The sequence below is a fragment of the Rhineura floridana genome, chromosome 17 (assembly GCF_030035675.1).
Source record: "Rhineura floridana isolate rRhiFlo1 chromosome 17, rRhiFlo1.hap2, whole genome shotgun sequence".
Lineage (NCBI taxonomy): Eukaryota > Metazoa > Chordata > Lepidosauria > Squamata > Rhineuridae > Rhineura > Rhineura floridana.
In genome coordinates this window covers 4825629-4840717 of record NC_084496.1, presented here as the reverse complement: position 1 = coordinate 4840717, position 15089 = coordinate 4825629, and positions in this window count along the sequence as shown.

Below are 15089 nucleotides of genomic sequence, written 5' to 3'. Positions count from 1 at the left end.
AGCTTAAACAGAAAGCTTGCAACATCTTCTGGAGGCTGCAGATCTGGCAGCTGAATGATGATGCACTGTTAAGCACCTTGCACACAATCCAGCCCCAAAGAAAAACAGCTTTTAATAGTCTCATTGTTAGCAGTGGGAGTTAAACCACGGAGCCAGTGCAGTGTGGAGTAGCAGAAACTGGGGGATTTAGATCAGGGTGGCCTGGGTTTAAATCCAGTTTAACATTATTTTTAGTTTTTTAAAGCAGCTTGTTTCTCTGAATGTTCAAGCTGGTGCTGCGAAACTGTTCTTCAACAACAGTTATATACCGCTCAATACCAGGGTTTGAATTCCCACATAGCCATGAAGCTCACTGGGTGACCTTGGGCCAGTCACTGTCTCTTAGCCTCAGAGGGAGGCAATGGGAAACCCCCTCTGAATACCCTTTACCATGAAAACCCTATTCATAGGGTTGCCCATAAGTCGGAATCAACTTGAAGGCAGTCCATTCCCCCCCCCCCAAATATGCTTCTAATCTATTTACAAGTGTAAAAAACAATGGGTGGTATCCACAACTAAACAGTCCCACTAGTGCAAAGACTTTTAGCCATACAACGGAATTTCCTGCCCCTCTTTTCTCCCTTCATGCTCCACATGTGCCCCCTAAATATGTTCTGGGGGTGCACGGTGCACAGTGAAAGGAGCAGGAGGGGAAATGTCATTGCACAGCTAAAAGTGGAACTGTTTAGTTGGAAACTGCCCAATGACACAAACATTGTATGAATGAATGCAATTATTAGACTTTGTGTTCCACCTTTCACTGCAAATGTTCTCAAGCCTGCTTACAGGGTGAGATCCATTTATGTCTCAAGGCTGCCTGCTGAGTGATACCTATTTGTTGTACCTGCTTGCACAATCTCCCTTGCATGCAGAAGGTCCCAGGTTTAATCCCTGGCATCTCTAGGTAGGGCTGGAAGACATTCCTGCCTGAATCTCTGGAAAACCATTGCCAGTCAGTGCAGACAATACTGAACTATATGCACCAATGGTCTGATTTGGTATCAGCCAGCTTCCTGTGTCCCTAAAAGAATTCTGCTAATGCTGTGAGACTTCTGGGCTCTCCCCTCCAGCATTGCTTCGAGAAAGGCAAAAAAAAGTATTGCAGATGACATGTAGTTTAACCACAGAAATTGATACTTCAAGTTGTGTCGGCCACCAATTTAGATGGCTTTAAAATAGGGTTTGACATCAGGATAGAGGCTAGGGATGGAATGATCTGTCAATTTCGGTTCTCTCAACCTCATTTTTCTAACCTTAAATTTTGTTTTCCACATTTCTGCAACAATTTGATTTTTTTTTTAAAAAAAACTTCGTTTAAATTCTTCAGCATTTTAGTATGAATTTATCCTAACAAATATATTTTTGCATGCTATTCAGCCTCAGAGGGAGGCAATGGTCAACCCCCTCTGAATACTGCTTACCATGAAAACCCTATTCATAGGGTCGCCCATAAGTCAGGATCGACTTCAAGGCAGTCCATTTCCATTTTTTGACTTATACAATTTTGCAAGCAATTTATCCTAAAATAATGCCTTTTTAATGTTATTTTCACCAGTCTATTCATTTTGTGTGCAGTTTCCCCGATATATGCATTTTTTAAAACGTTGCTTGGTTGCAGAACTGCATCACAAAATTTGGATAAGTATGAATTTCAAAGGGTGGCTGCTTTTTAGTACTCATACTGTTTTGGAAAGTGTGAATTTGATACATTTGGCTTTAGATGTGAACTGAATTGAATTTCTCCCCCATTCCTAATAAAGGCCCATGTCCAGTTTCTGAGAATGATACTGAGCCACTAAGATAGATGTCTTTACAAGGATAAGGCTACTAGACATGATGGCTGTATACCGTCTCCAGGATCAGAGGCAGCAGGTCTCTGAATGCCGGTTGCCGAGGAACAACAGTGCAAGAGAGCTATTGACCTGCTTGTGGGCCTCTCAAAGGCACCTGGTTGGTTGGACTAGATAGGCCTTTAGTCTGATCCTGCAGTACTCTTCTTTAGTTCAGCGATTCTTTGAAGGGGGGAAAAACACAGCTGACCAGCAGATAAAAACAAAAATGGGTAAAACCATTAAAGAGGCCTCTAATATTAAAGAGAACAGGACAGATTTTGCCTAGCCAGGGGTTCCCAACTGTGGCCCGTGGACCACCAGTGGTCTGCGAACTTCATTCAGGTGGCCCAAGGCATGCCCATGTGAAACATTCATATTGATTTTTAATTGTATTTCTATTGCTTCTTCTTTTTTCTTGTATTTGATTGTATTACATTTTGAATTCCACTGAATTAATAAGAAATCAAAGAAGGAATTAAACTATAAGTAAAGATCATACAGCATCTGGCACAGTGCATTGCCATTATTACAACTGGCAGAAAAATAATTAAGTGATTTGCCAAGACCCTCATCCATTTTCAAGTAGTCTGTAGGGGGAAAAGGCATGAGTAGGTAGAGTGTTCCATAATTTAGGCACCATCTTTTTTTTAAAAAATGGACCTTTTCTCCTTTTACCACCTGCCTGACTTCAGAAGATGGGAAATACCAGAGTTTGAAATGAACTTGTTTGGCTTAACGAAGGTAGGAAGCTGTGTTATCCAGACGAATCTAGTAAAGTGCCTTATACCGAGTCAGACCATTGGTCCATCTAGCTTAGTACTCTCTACACTGACTAGCAGAGACTTTTCTGGATTTTGGGCAGGGAGTCTCTCCCAGACCTACCTGGAGATGCCGCTGGGATTGAACCTTTATATATATAACATTGTCTTAAGAACTACTGATCTAGCTCAGTTGACCATTAGCTTTATCAAGTCAATGCACCTTGAGAATCATTGCAAGATTCCATGGCTCTTCCTTCATAAGTAGACACTAACAAAATAAAGTTACCTTCTTGGTTTTCATACATGCATATTTAACACACAACACATCTTCCTTTAGCAGGCATACTCTGGAAGCCATGCCGTGCTTCCACACAGCTCAAAAAATAGGCTCCAGTGCAGCAGCCAATTAAACCAAGCCATTGCCAATTTACATTAAATTTAGCTGATTCTCTCTATGTTCTAGTGATTAATTCTGGGCCCTGGAGGAAGAAGGTCTCAGATAAGTAGTAGCTATTGGAGCAATACCTAGGATTCCAGTGTGTGCATATATAGTGCAAATGAGACTCTTCTCCCTTGTAATCCAGCACCATGCCAACTGCCATAATTGGGTACTCTGTCAACAGGGTGCCAGACAGTTGGAGAGTTGCAGGATTGTTTTGTTTTTGTTTTTACTGCCAGGGTGTTCTTTGAAACTTGCATACTTCAAAAAAATGCAATGGGGGCAATTTTCTAGGTTTTAGAACAGCTGGCAAGAATGTCTCAACCTATATAATTACAGAGGAGGACTCAGCTTTCCCAAATCAATTTATTATTTTCATTTATTTGAGGACCCCCTGCTATGAAGAAACACTTTCCCTCTCAAGCCCCACAGGAAAAAAGTGTAAATTGCTGCACTCTTTTGGAGCTGGAACTTTTGGTGCCCAGTGATTTTGAGATGTACTTGGTCCTTCCTACACTCACGTGGATTAATAGCAAAAGATGAGCTTGGGACCAGGGGAACATCAAATCTATATACATCTAACATGTTGGCTCCAGTCCAGCTCTGGTTGCACTTAGTTGTGTGTAGGGTGGCCATTTATGCATCACCAAAAGAGAGGAAAGACATCGTCAAAATAAGACCAAAGAGGTAATAGATATGCATAAAAATAAAAATGTAAATTTTGTATGCAAATTTAAGAACCATTACTATAATTTGAATCAAGGCTGGGGAACATGTGACCCTCACACTTTTCTTAAACCCCAACCAGCACCATCCTTGACCATTCATTGCCCATGCTGGCAGGGGCTGATGGGAGTGCAAATAGCGTCTGGAGGGCCACAGGTTCTTGAGCCCTGATTTAAATAGAAATGCCATTCATTTCTCCATAGTGGGAAAGACTGTGAGCCAGTGAGCTGTGTGTTTGCTCAGTCTGCCATCCAGCTGCTATCTGTTGATGGACAACATCATACACACACGCTCCAGGTTTTAGACCAGACTTTCTGAAGCACCTTGGACAGCTCCTTGAAAGTTTGGACTAAAGCCCAAAGTGGATCCCACTGCCCCACTGACACGGAGCCACCAGGCGCCACTGTCCCCTTCTCATCCTTCTTAGACTTGTTTGTCATTTAACTGGACTTGGACCTGAGAGCCTTTGAAATAGAAGGCTGTCCTACGTAAAGTGGGACACAGCCAACCTTACTTGTGTGTGACTATTAGCCCAGTATGGAGATGCTTGCCCTGAAACATGTCCAGCTTTTGCAAGCATTGTAGTCAAAGGCCTTTGTGAACATTTGATCTGAACGTTCACAAAGACTTGAAGGCCTGGGAGCACTTGCTGCTCGCTCCCAACTTCCTCTGCCACTTCCTCTGTTTCCTTGAATTCTTGGGAAAGGAGAGGGGGAAGGCAGTAGAGGGCTCTCCCAGGAGCCTCACAGAGCCTACAAGCCTCTCAGTTCCTTGTGGACAGCTGGAGCTCCTTGCATCCTTTCCCCTGAGAAGATGGCTCCTTGGGGCCTTGCTGCTTGGCATGAGTTATGAACATAGTGCCAGGCAGTGGTGGCTGGTGCCCACTGGGACTGGTGGGGTGGAAGGCAGGGAGCCCAACCAGTAGGCGGAGTCAGAGCCAATGAGAGGCGGAGCCAATTCATTCTAGTTTTGTCCCCATTCTCCTTTCAGCTGCATCGACAACAATGCGACTAAAGAGGAGGAAGCTGGGAAGCCAGTCTCTCCCCCCGAGTGATTATTAGCAAGAAAGCAAGCAGGTGGGGTTTGGCTTAGGGCAGACCAAGCTTGGTGGGGTGGTGCCCCATTATTGGCCAGCCTCCATGGCCAGGTGTCAGGGATGCTGGGACCTGTGTTTCAGACCCAGGTATGAGCATCCGCTCCACTGAAACTCCCTGCCACCACCTATGCCTGTTGCTGCCTCAACGCCACCTTTCCAGGCCCGAAGGCTTTGCAGGTTCAAGATGACTACTTCATCCTGCCTACAAAAGTTCAAGCAGGGCAACATCCTTATGCAGTTGTTTTAACTCAAATGCTTGTCACACCCCTAGGATACACATTCCCCACCCCCAAATGATGTGGATGAGTTTTGCATAGGAACGGAGGAGAACTTTGATTCATTTCACATTTAAATATGAATCTCCCTAATTCACGCTTTCCAAAATGTTACAAGAACTGAAACAGTAATCCTTCAAAATCCACACTTTTCTGAATTTTGCAATGCAGGCTATTGTAAGCTACTCAGCACTGGATTTGGGGGGGGTGCAGGAGGCAACTTAATTGTTTTACCTTTGTTGCAACCCAAATGACTTGATGCATGTATAGAAATCCAGGCTGGTTTCAGTGCCACCACTGAAATATTAGTGGACTACCTTGCAGAGCTGTCATAAGCCACTCCTTGTCAGTCACAGGTCTTTGAATTCTCAGTATGGGAATGATGCATTGATATTTATCGGGTGGTTTTGTTTGTTTGTTTTAAACAACAACACAAAACTGGACCTGTGTTAGAATGAACTCCCAATTTGGCTGCTACCTCTTTTTCTGGCTGGGGGGTGATGTGCAAGAGACTGTTGCTGCTTAATGGGAGCAACACGAAATCGTGGCCCTCCGCCTGCATTGATTTTATCAGCAGTACTCACTTTCACCCTGGGAAGGGAGAAGGAGTCAAAACGAACCAGAAAGTTCTGTCTCTAGACAATTGAATTGTCACTCTAGACATTTCCTTCCCTTTGATCAAGAAGTCTTTTAACATCAAAAGTTCAGAGCAGGACATGTTATATTCTCTGACCTGTACAAAAGATCCTTTACCTGAATGAGGAGATTTTAAGATTGTGTTGCCTGTGACAAATGACAACCCCCCCCGGCAACTTTGTGGAAACTATGCATGACAAATACTTATAAATACACCTGAAAGATCTTTGAGACATTTTTTTCTTGTGGTATGTGTGTGTCTGATGGTACCTTAAATCCAGATTGTCTCTGAATATCCAATTTTGCTTTCAGCTCTGGAGAATTTTGGTGACTAGGGTACTTGATAAATGACCAAATTAATTTTCTGTGTGTTGCAATCATACTGTGCTACAGAATGTGATTACCTTAAGGATACTCACTTCTGAATTATAAATTAGAATAAATTAAGCTGGGGCATATATATTAAACTTCGGATAGTGCAAGGTAATTGCTTTCTGAATTTGTTTTTTTTTAAAAAAAAGTTGTGGAATGCATAGCTATATAGATAGGCATTAAGGAAAAATCAGGCTTGCAAAATGAATAAGCCCTATATCCCTTGGAATTGGTCACTTCCTGCGATGTTCTACTGGTCTTTAAGATCAACTGGGAGTTTTTAGTTAAATGTATTTTGAGATAAAGATAATTAAAATTAGAGTTGTTCTGATATGGTTTGAAAAAGAAGCACTCTATTCATAGAGTGGGTGGGGATGAAATGAAACCCACCGCAAAATCATATTGGAGGTATTTTCTGGGAGGGTTGCCTTACTTAACCTAGAGTGTTGGACCACCATGTCGGAGACCAGGTTTCAAATCCCCACACAGCCTTGAAGCTCACTGGGTGACCCTGGGCCAGTCACTGCCTCTCAGGGTCAGAGGGTAAACCCCCTCTGAATACCACTTACCATGAAAACCCCATTCGTAGGGTAGCTATAAATTGGGATCAACTTGAAAGCAGTCCATTTTTCATAATGGTCAATCCCTCTACCCAGGGAACTTCAGGAATTGCAGCTCTGTGAGGAGAACACGGGTCTCTTAACAACTCTCAGCACCCTGAACAAACTACAGTTCCCAGGATTTTGGGGGGAAAGCCATGACTGTTTAAAGTGGTATGATACTGTTTCAAATCTATAGTGCAGATAGCTAAGGCACCTTCTTGTAGAGCCAGTGTGGTGTAGTGGTTAAGGTGCTGGACTATGACCTGGGAGACCAAGGTTTGAATCCCCACATAGCCACGAAGCTCACTGGGTGATCTTGGGCCAGTCACTGCCTCTCAGCCTCAGAGGGAGGCAATGGTAAACCCCCTCTGAATACTGCTTATTATGAAAACCCTATTCATAGGGTCGCCATAAGTCGGAATTGACTTGAAGGCAGTCCATTTCCATTTTTAAATCTTTTAATCACTATGGGAAGTTTTGTTTTGTTTTTGTTCTTAAGGTAAAAGGGCGGATTTCCCTTAAGAACAAAATCAGCAAGTAGGTTGATCTCAGGCATTCAGTAGCCAGTTTCTCCAGCTTCCCACACTTCAATTAAAGCTCAGGGGGAAACATCATAAGGTAACTCCTCTTATGGGCCTTTCTTCAGATCAGGAGGCATGGACAGCTGGGGAAGCTGCAGAGGGCTGGATTTTATTATTTATTATTTATTTATTTAGTTGCATTTCTAAACCGCCCTATAGCTAGCAGCTCCCAGGGCGGTGTACAACATGATAAAACCACAATATTTAAAATACAGCAAGTGTGTATTGCGCAAACAATATAAAACATTATATAAACAAAGTAAAAAAAACTAGAAATAAAATAAATAAGATTAAAAAGCATAAAATACATTAAAATGCCTGGGTGAAGAGGTGGGTTTTTACCTGGCGCCGGAAAGATGACAGGGAAGGCGCCAGGCGTATCTCATCTGGGAGGGCATTCCATAATTCGGGGGCCACCACCGAAAAGGCCCTAGATCTTGTTACTGTTCTCCGGGCCTCTGTATGGGTTGGGACCCGGAGAAGGGCCTTAGACGTTGAGCGGAGTGAATAAATGCTTGATGGGAAAAAAACACAATACCCCACCCACAGCTACTATGCAATGATAAATTAAGCTCAGTCCTGCTCCCATGAAAAGTATCAATATATTTTAAATTGCCCTGAGAAAGTGCTAAAAAAAAAAAAGTTAGAAGCCACTTTTGCAAAGGAAGAAATGTTTCAAGAAATTAGAGGGCACATTTCAAAACAACGCTTACGTCTAGTTGCTTCTCACTTAGTTACACAGATATGCAATAGAAGACACCCTATTAACATATACTCCACCATGCATGTTTGACTTCCAAGGACAATGTTGAAAAAGGAGAGTATGTGTCATCAGGGTTTTAATGTATCTCATAAAGTTTTTATTTACCTAGGACTATTGTTTTGCCCAGGCAAGTGCCTCATAAAGTAGGCAAGAATGCTGCCACATATTGCTACCTCAGAGAGTAGCTGTAATATTTTACAAGAAGCGTCTGGATCGGGGGGGGAATAAAAAGCTACTGACATATTTGTAGCCAAAATGTATTGGTTAATATTCATGTTTTCTTGAATATTAATGAACCCCACATTTGTTACAGAAGAGCGTAGATTAAATCTTAGCAGTTCTAAATGAAAATTCCTGAAAGCGTTCTCTGCAGTGTGCATGTGTCCCATAATATGGAATTTACCAAACAACAATAACAAAAAAAGGGGTAAAGGGGCTCAATATGATCCAAATGTCCCTCCCGAGGTGGTTGTCTTGCATAAGGAAAGCCCTTCTAGTCCAGCATGACATTTTTAAGAATATCCGGGCTTTGAGACTTCCTGTGTGGGATGATGAATGAGAATCTGGCATGGTTACTAGTTAAGTAACCCCTGAGTGCTTGGTGTCCAACTTCTTACAGGGATAAGTGATTCTCACCCTCCCAGGATAGAGAGTTTTAAAAGGCAGGTCAACAAGATCATGGAGGATAAGGCTATCAGAGACTGATGGCTGTGACTACTACAGGCAGAAGAGACAGGTATTTGAATGCCAATCATTGGGGAGCAGGAGGAGGACCGTTCTATTTATGTCCTGCTTGTAGGCTTCCAAACAGATATCGGATTGGTCACCATTGGAAATAACAGGGCATTGGTCAATCCAGCAGGGCTCTTTTTATGTTCCATATTACTTTTTGCAATCCTCTTTTAAAGCCAGTGGTCTAAGGCAGTGGTCTTCACCACATATTATGGCAGTGAGTTTCGTAAGGTAATTTCTACCGAACAGTTTCATTGCATGGCCTCAGATTCTAGTATGGTGTGTATGTGTCTATCTGCTTTTTCCATGTATAATTTTATAGACCTCTGTCTCACCTTCCTTAGTCATCTCAACTCCCACCCTCCTCTACCAACTAAAAAGTTCAAAATGTCTCATTTTTTTCTGGTCTTAAATTCAGTTCTCCATATTTCTGCAGCAATTTGTGATTTTTTTAAAAAAATCTTCATGAAATTTCAGCACCCTCTTAGTCCACATTTCTCCTAATAAACACATTTTTGTAAGACACTTTTAACTAATGTACTCATTTGTGCAACCAATTTCTTGTCCTTTAATGCATTTTTGTATGTTATTTTCGCTCATGTATCCAATTTTATGCACAATTTCCCCTAACATGCATTTTTGTAAACATTACTTTGTTGGCAAACTGCATCGCAAGATTCAAATGCATGCGAGTTTTGAAGGATGACTGTGTTTTGGTTCTCATATTGTTTCAGGAACTGTACATTTGGATAGATTTGGCTTGAAATGTGGATTGAATTTCTCACCTATCCCTAGGCTGAAGATGCTGACGCCACCTCTACATAAATACATATTTTCGTTAAATTGACAAACTGTGCTTCTTTCCAGTTCTCCAAATATAGAGAAATGGCTATGTGTTTTTTTGTGTGGCCCCACTTTGTTTCCAAATGGATAGACACTCAACCATCCAAGTTTGATATTACAAGGTATAATTAATAGTTCTGAGTGTCTTTCAAATGCCAACCTAACAGTAATGGAGTTCAAAGGCACCTCATACGTTTTTAGCGAGACTAAGATTTGTTATGAAATTGAGCAGACAAACAAATGGGCCCTAGGGACTTCTCTGAAACTTGACCCAGTTTGAGTCTCCATTTCCCAGATCTCCTGAAGTTAAGGAATTAGTAGACAAAGAAAAGCTGTTTGGGCAGGATGGATGAAGCACAATAACTGTCTTAAAATTGAGCATCCTTGGAAGAATGCCCCAGTCAAAACAGTGACTTTGGATACGTCACTAGTGCATTATGTGTAAGAAATATACACTGCCAATTCACAGGTGTTCTGCTTCAATTCACCAACTGGTGCAGCCACAAGTTTGAGAAACAAAATGCTATCAGGTTGTCCAAAATAATCACGAGCATATGTTGTTGAGTTGCATTCTGCTTTCCATTGAAATATGTTAAGGAATGTTCCGCCTTGAGTCAGGGACAGCTGCGACTCTTCACTCTGTCATACTTCATCTGCGCTTCAGCTATTTATACTTGGGCTCCCCCGGAATTGATTTCACAGGATATAATGGAACTGTTAAACCTGTGCTGTTGGCTCGCCTTAGAGTCTATTTAGGAGATATTTAAGCTGAAGTTATAATAGCAAACTCCATTTAGGCTGAGTCAGGAGCCTCCGAAAAGACCAGGGCACACTTCTGTTAAGTACAGCCTTGTCTCCTCTAGGGTTTCTGTTGTTGTTGTTGTTGTTGTTTTACTAATGGAAGAATGAAGAATGAAGGCTTGAATTTCAGCAAGGCTCATTGGCTGGTCATCTGTTTTGAACACCAGGCCTGCAATCTAGGGATATAAGGTCCTGTCTATTTCAACTCTATGTCAGTCACAAGTGTATTCCATCCTGTTTTTGCATCAATCTGTTATAATACATCTATACACATATCGAACACACACACCAGAGCTTTTTTTTTGGGGGGGGCAATAGTACTCACTGGCACAGAGTCCCAGCACCTCTTTTTTTACTGCCCATAGCAACCATTTTATATTGGCACTCACGGCACTTTTATCAAAATGTGAGTACCAGAATCTATTTTAATCCCTCCCCCCAAAATGCTGTATTTAACTACAGCACCAGGGAGAAATTTGATTCAGTTCACATTTAAAGGTGACCCTACCTAATTCACACTTTCTGGAACAATGCACAAATGGAACACAACCAATCTTGTGGTCCTTCCCCCAAATTTAGGCTTATTAACAAATCGCTGAAAGGTCACGGGAAGCTGCTGTATGCAGAGTCAGATCATTGGTCCATCTAGTTCAGTATTGTTGTTGCTGTCTAGCAGTGGCTCTCTGGGATTTCAGGCTGGGGTCTCCACTGGAGTTTTGGACCTTGAAGCAAATGCTTGTACCAATGAGCTATGCAGCCTTTCCAACCCTCATCACTGCAGGCATCAAACCTGGGGTCCTCTGTGATCAAACGAGAGCGTTGGCACTGAACTATAGTCCCTCCTGTGTTGTGAAATGCATGACTTAGCTTTGAGTTTCTGTTTCCCATCGTTAACATATAAGGATCTTGCCCTCTAAGTTTAGGAAAGCGGGTCTTCCTAAAAGACATGGTGATTCTGTGGCAGAGGGTAGACTTGGATCCGTATCCTACTTCACTGGTCCCCCCCCCTTGTTTACATGCTCTGTGATTTCTCAAATGAATATAGTTCTTCTTCAGTAGTGTAGTGTAGTGGCAAACTGAGAAGTGCATGATAGTCATGATAGTCACAGTTATGCCCTTCCCTACTTTTTTGGCTCATGGGTTGAGAATGAGATCCTTATTAACGCCTCACAACAGATGCCCCTAAGAGTCAATAAACATGAAAGGGGAGAGTGTTCGCTACTGAAAAGGGTCTTCTCGGTGGATCACTCACTTCCTTTCACTCTGATTGGAAGGAAATACTTTCAGAAGCACATTAGATCTTGTGAGTGGCTAGCATATTCTGCTTTTATGCGGATTAGGTCATAGGATACTGGAGACGTTGAAACCCTGCTCTCAAAAAAAAGGGTCTAAGACCCTCCAAGACTACACGCCTGTTCTCCTCACCTCTTTTGTGGAACTAGTTGCTACAGTAAACCACACTTTCATTCCACGCACAGACCCGTGATGGATTAAGAGATTCCTGACTTAAAGTCTATATCTGCTCTTGCAAGTGCATTTACTGTATATTCTCTAAGGAGGGAAGGTGCAGTGCAATATTATGAAGCTGCAATTGTCACTTATAAAATTGCACAGGATCAATGAAATACAATGAAACTTGTTAATAGTGCTCACCTTGGGGGATTCATTTTTTTTATTCACTTTCCAGATACAAATTTTATTTCACTGCAGTATACTTACATAAGTGTGTGCCTGTTTGTGTGTGTGTGTGAGAGAGTCTTTTATTTATTTCCTTGCTTATTTATACAAATAACCACAGCAGGTTACAAAAACAACACGATTAAAACAAGGGCAATTTACATTAAAATAATAAAATAAAACCAGGAAACTGACCAATAACTAAGTTAACAAAACAGCAGTGCAGAACAGCATTTTCCAGCCTTCTATATCATATAAATCCAAAGGGGGCTGATATTAATAAAGCATAATATACCCAGTACAAAAATACATGTAATTTAACACCCAGCTGTCAGGTACAGTAAGGCTAAACCCTGTTAATGGTCTCTTACTCAAATGCACTACCAGGGGTGTAGTTGTCTGGAGTCTCAGGGGGTCTTAGACCCTTTACTTTTTTGGGAGCAGGGTCCCAGTAGGGGCCCTATGTCTCTAGCATCATACAAGCCAATCAGCATGAAAGGAGAGTATGTTAGCCACTGAGAAGAGTATTCTAACATGCTTCCTTATTTTTTCCTGTAGACCTGAGCCAATCAGAGTGAAAGGTGAGCTGAGTCAGCCACTGAGGAGACTGTTCTCAGTAGCTAACACTCTCCACTTTCATACTTATTGTTTCCTAGAGATGTCTGTGGGAGAAAGGATTAGCAAGGATCTCACTCTCAATTCAGCAGCAAATAAGGGGAGGGTGTGTGGCTGTGGCTAATATGAAGGAACCCTGCATTTCTGAATTTGCCACCACACAAACTGTGCACTACCAGGGAGGGGCATGCAATGCAGAGGGTGCTTCAAGCCAGCTGCATGGCCTGCCTAGCTAAGGAGTCAATGGTCTCCTGATGTTGTGTTTGCAACACGATTGTAAAGCAAGGCCAGAACCGCAGGCTTGGAGGCCAAATGCATCCCTCTAGGCCTCTCTGTCCGTCCCTCTCCCCAGACCACACGTTTCACTAGCCTTGCCTTCCACCCTCTTTGAGTGTTTTTCCCCTATATGGAGTATGTCTTGGAATTTTCATAATGCCTTTTGTTTCCCTGGATTGAGGATGAAGAGAGGTGTGTGTGTGTGTGTGTTTCAAAACTAGCCCACTGTTCAAAGGTAAAATTTGCATTTGCTGCTCTGCCTACCACTGGTGTGTGGTCTCTAGAAGGCTGTCCAGAAGAGATTGTTCTCCACCCATGTCGTAAGCAATTTCCATAAGTTAAACATAATTGGTGGTGCCTTGCATCATTCCCATGCGTATTGGAAAACTACTGGGCTCACGTCTTAAGAATGCCCTTTGCTTTTCTCTGTAAGTGATGGTTTCCTGGGGAAAAACCAGCTGGGAAAAAGTGCCACGGTGTTGCAACAATGCCGCGTGGGCAACTGAGCTTAACAGAGATATAAGCTTGTTCCAGGTTGACCCGGACTTGATGTGGGTTGTGAATGATCAATGTCTGAGCCATGTTTTCATCATTAAAGCCATTTACATTTAAGAAGAGAACCCCTCTCTTCTGCTATAAAAACATTATCAAAAGAAGGCAATGTACTGGAGTATTGATTATGTATCTCCCAGCTATTCCTGTGGAAAGTATCCCCGTGGATTTCTTCACCGCAAAAACCTTTCTGTGAACTTCCTCCAGCATCTTTGAAGGCTTTCTTCTTCCAATCTTCAGACTTCTTCCATGGGGAAACCACAGCCTGACGCTAACATTTCAGGGAGGGGGGAGTATTAAACTTCTCCACTCTATCGTTATTACTTCTCTATTAAGACTCCCCCAGTTCACCACCCTTCACTATGGGCACTTTCAAACTGCAGCTATTTTCGGGTGAGATTCAGTCACAAACTGGCAAATTCACGTTGCACAGTTAGAGTTGATTTGGTGCTCTTTTGCAGTAAACCCACTCTGCTACACCATCACCCTTCATAGGAGTTTTTGAGATAAGGGAATTGAGGGGGAAATACACTAGAAAGTGTGGGATATCAATTATTCGATGCAACATTTTATAACCTCTCTGCAAATAAATCAGGATGAATGCTTAATGAACAGGTCGTCTGCAGTGACACTTGTTTTCTTATGGCGACACTCTCCCCTTTCGTGCTTATTGGCTCTTAGGGGCATCTGTGGTTGTGAGAGAAGGCGTTCACAAGGATCTCATCTCAACCCAGAAGCCAAAGGGGGGGGGAGGACATAGCTGTGTCTATCATGAAGGGACCCTGCACTTCTGAGTTTGCCACTACACTACTACTCTAAACACATCCAAACAAGGACTATCTTCATATGTACAAATAATTCTCACCTTGTTACCAGAAAGAAGGACATAGCATTTAAGTCTGTGTCTGTGTTGTATTGGCTAATTAAATTACATCTATAACTTCGGCAAAGTTTTCAGGCTTTTAAAATTATTATTCTTCATAGGAAAACACCAGATAGGGAGCGAAATATAAATGTGCATAATTTACTAGCTATTACTGAGTTCTATTTCATAGATGCATTATTTAATCAAAGGCCTCATTGAAATAAGGCAGTAAAATTGAGATGTGTCGCATTTAAAGTTTACGTAATTTACGCCTGAAGTAGCATTTATAATATAATGACATGACATGGCTATTATGCCCTGTCTTCTGATTTCAGTGATTCCTATTAGAATATTTTAATTAGAGTGTGTACTCATTCATTATTATTAGACACAAATAATGGATTACTCTTAATTTATTTCAATCACTTTTTTAATACATATTTGTAGTGGATATCAGTTGGACCAAAATTAATGTCAGGTTGGGCTGTCCTGTTTTCATGTGCTAATAAATTGTCCGTCAGCTCTATTTTACTATAGTGTTTATGGCCCTAAAGATAAAATGTTTGCTGGAATTATGACATTTTATCAAAGTTGCCTTGGGAGATT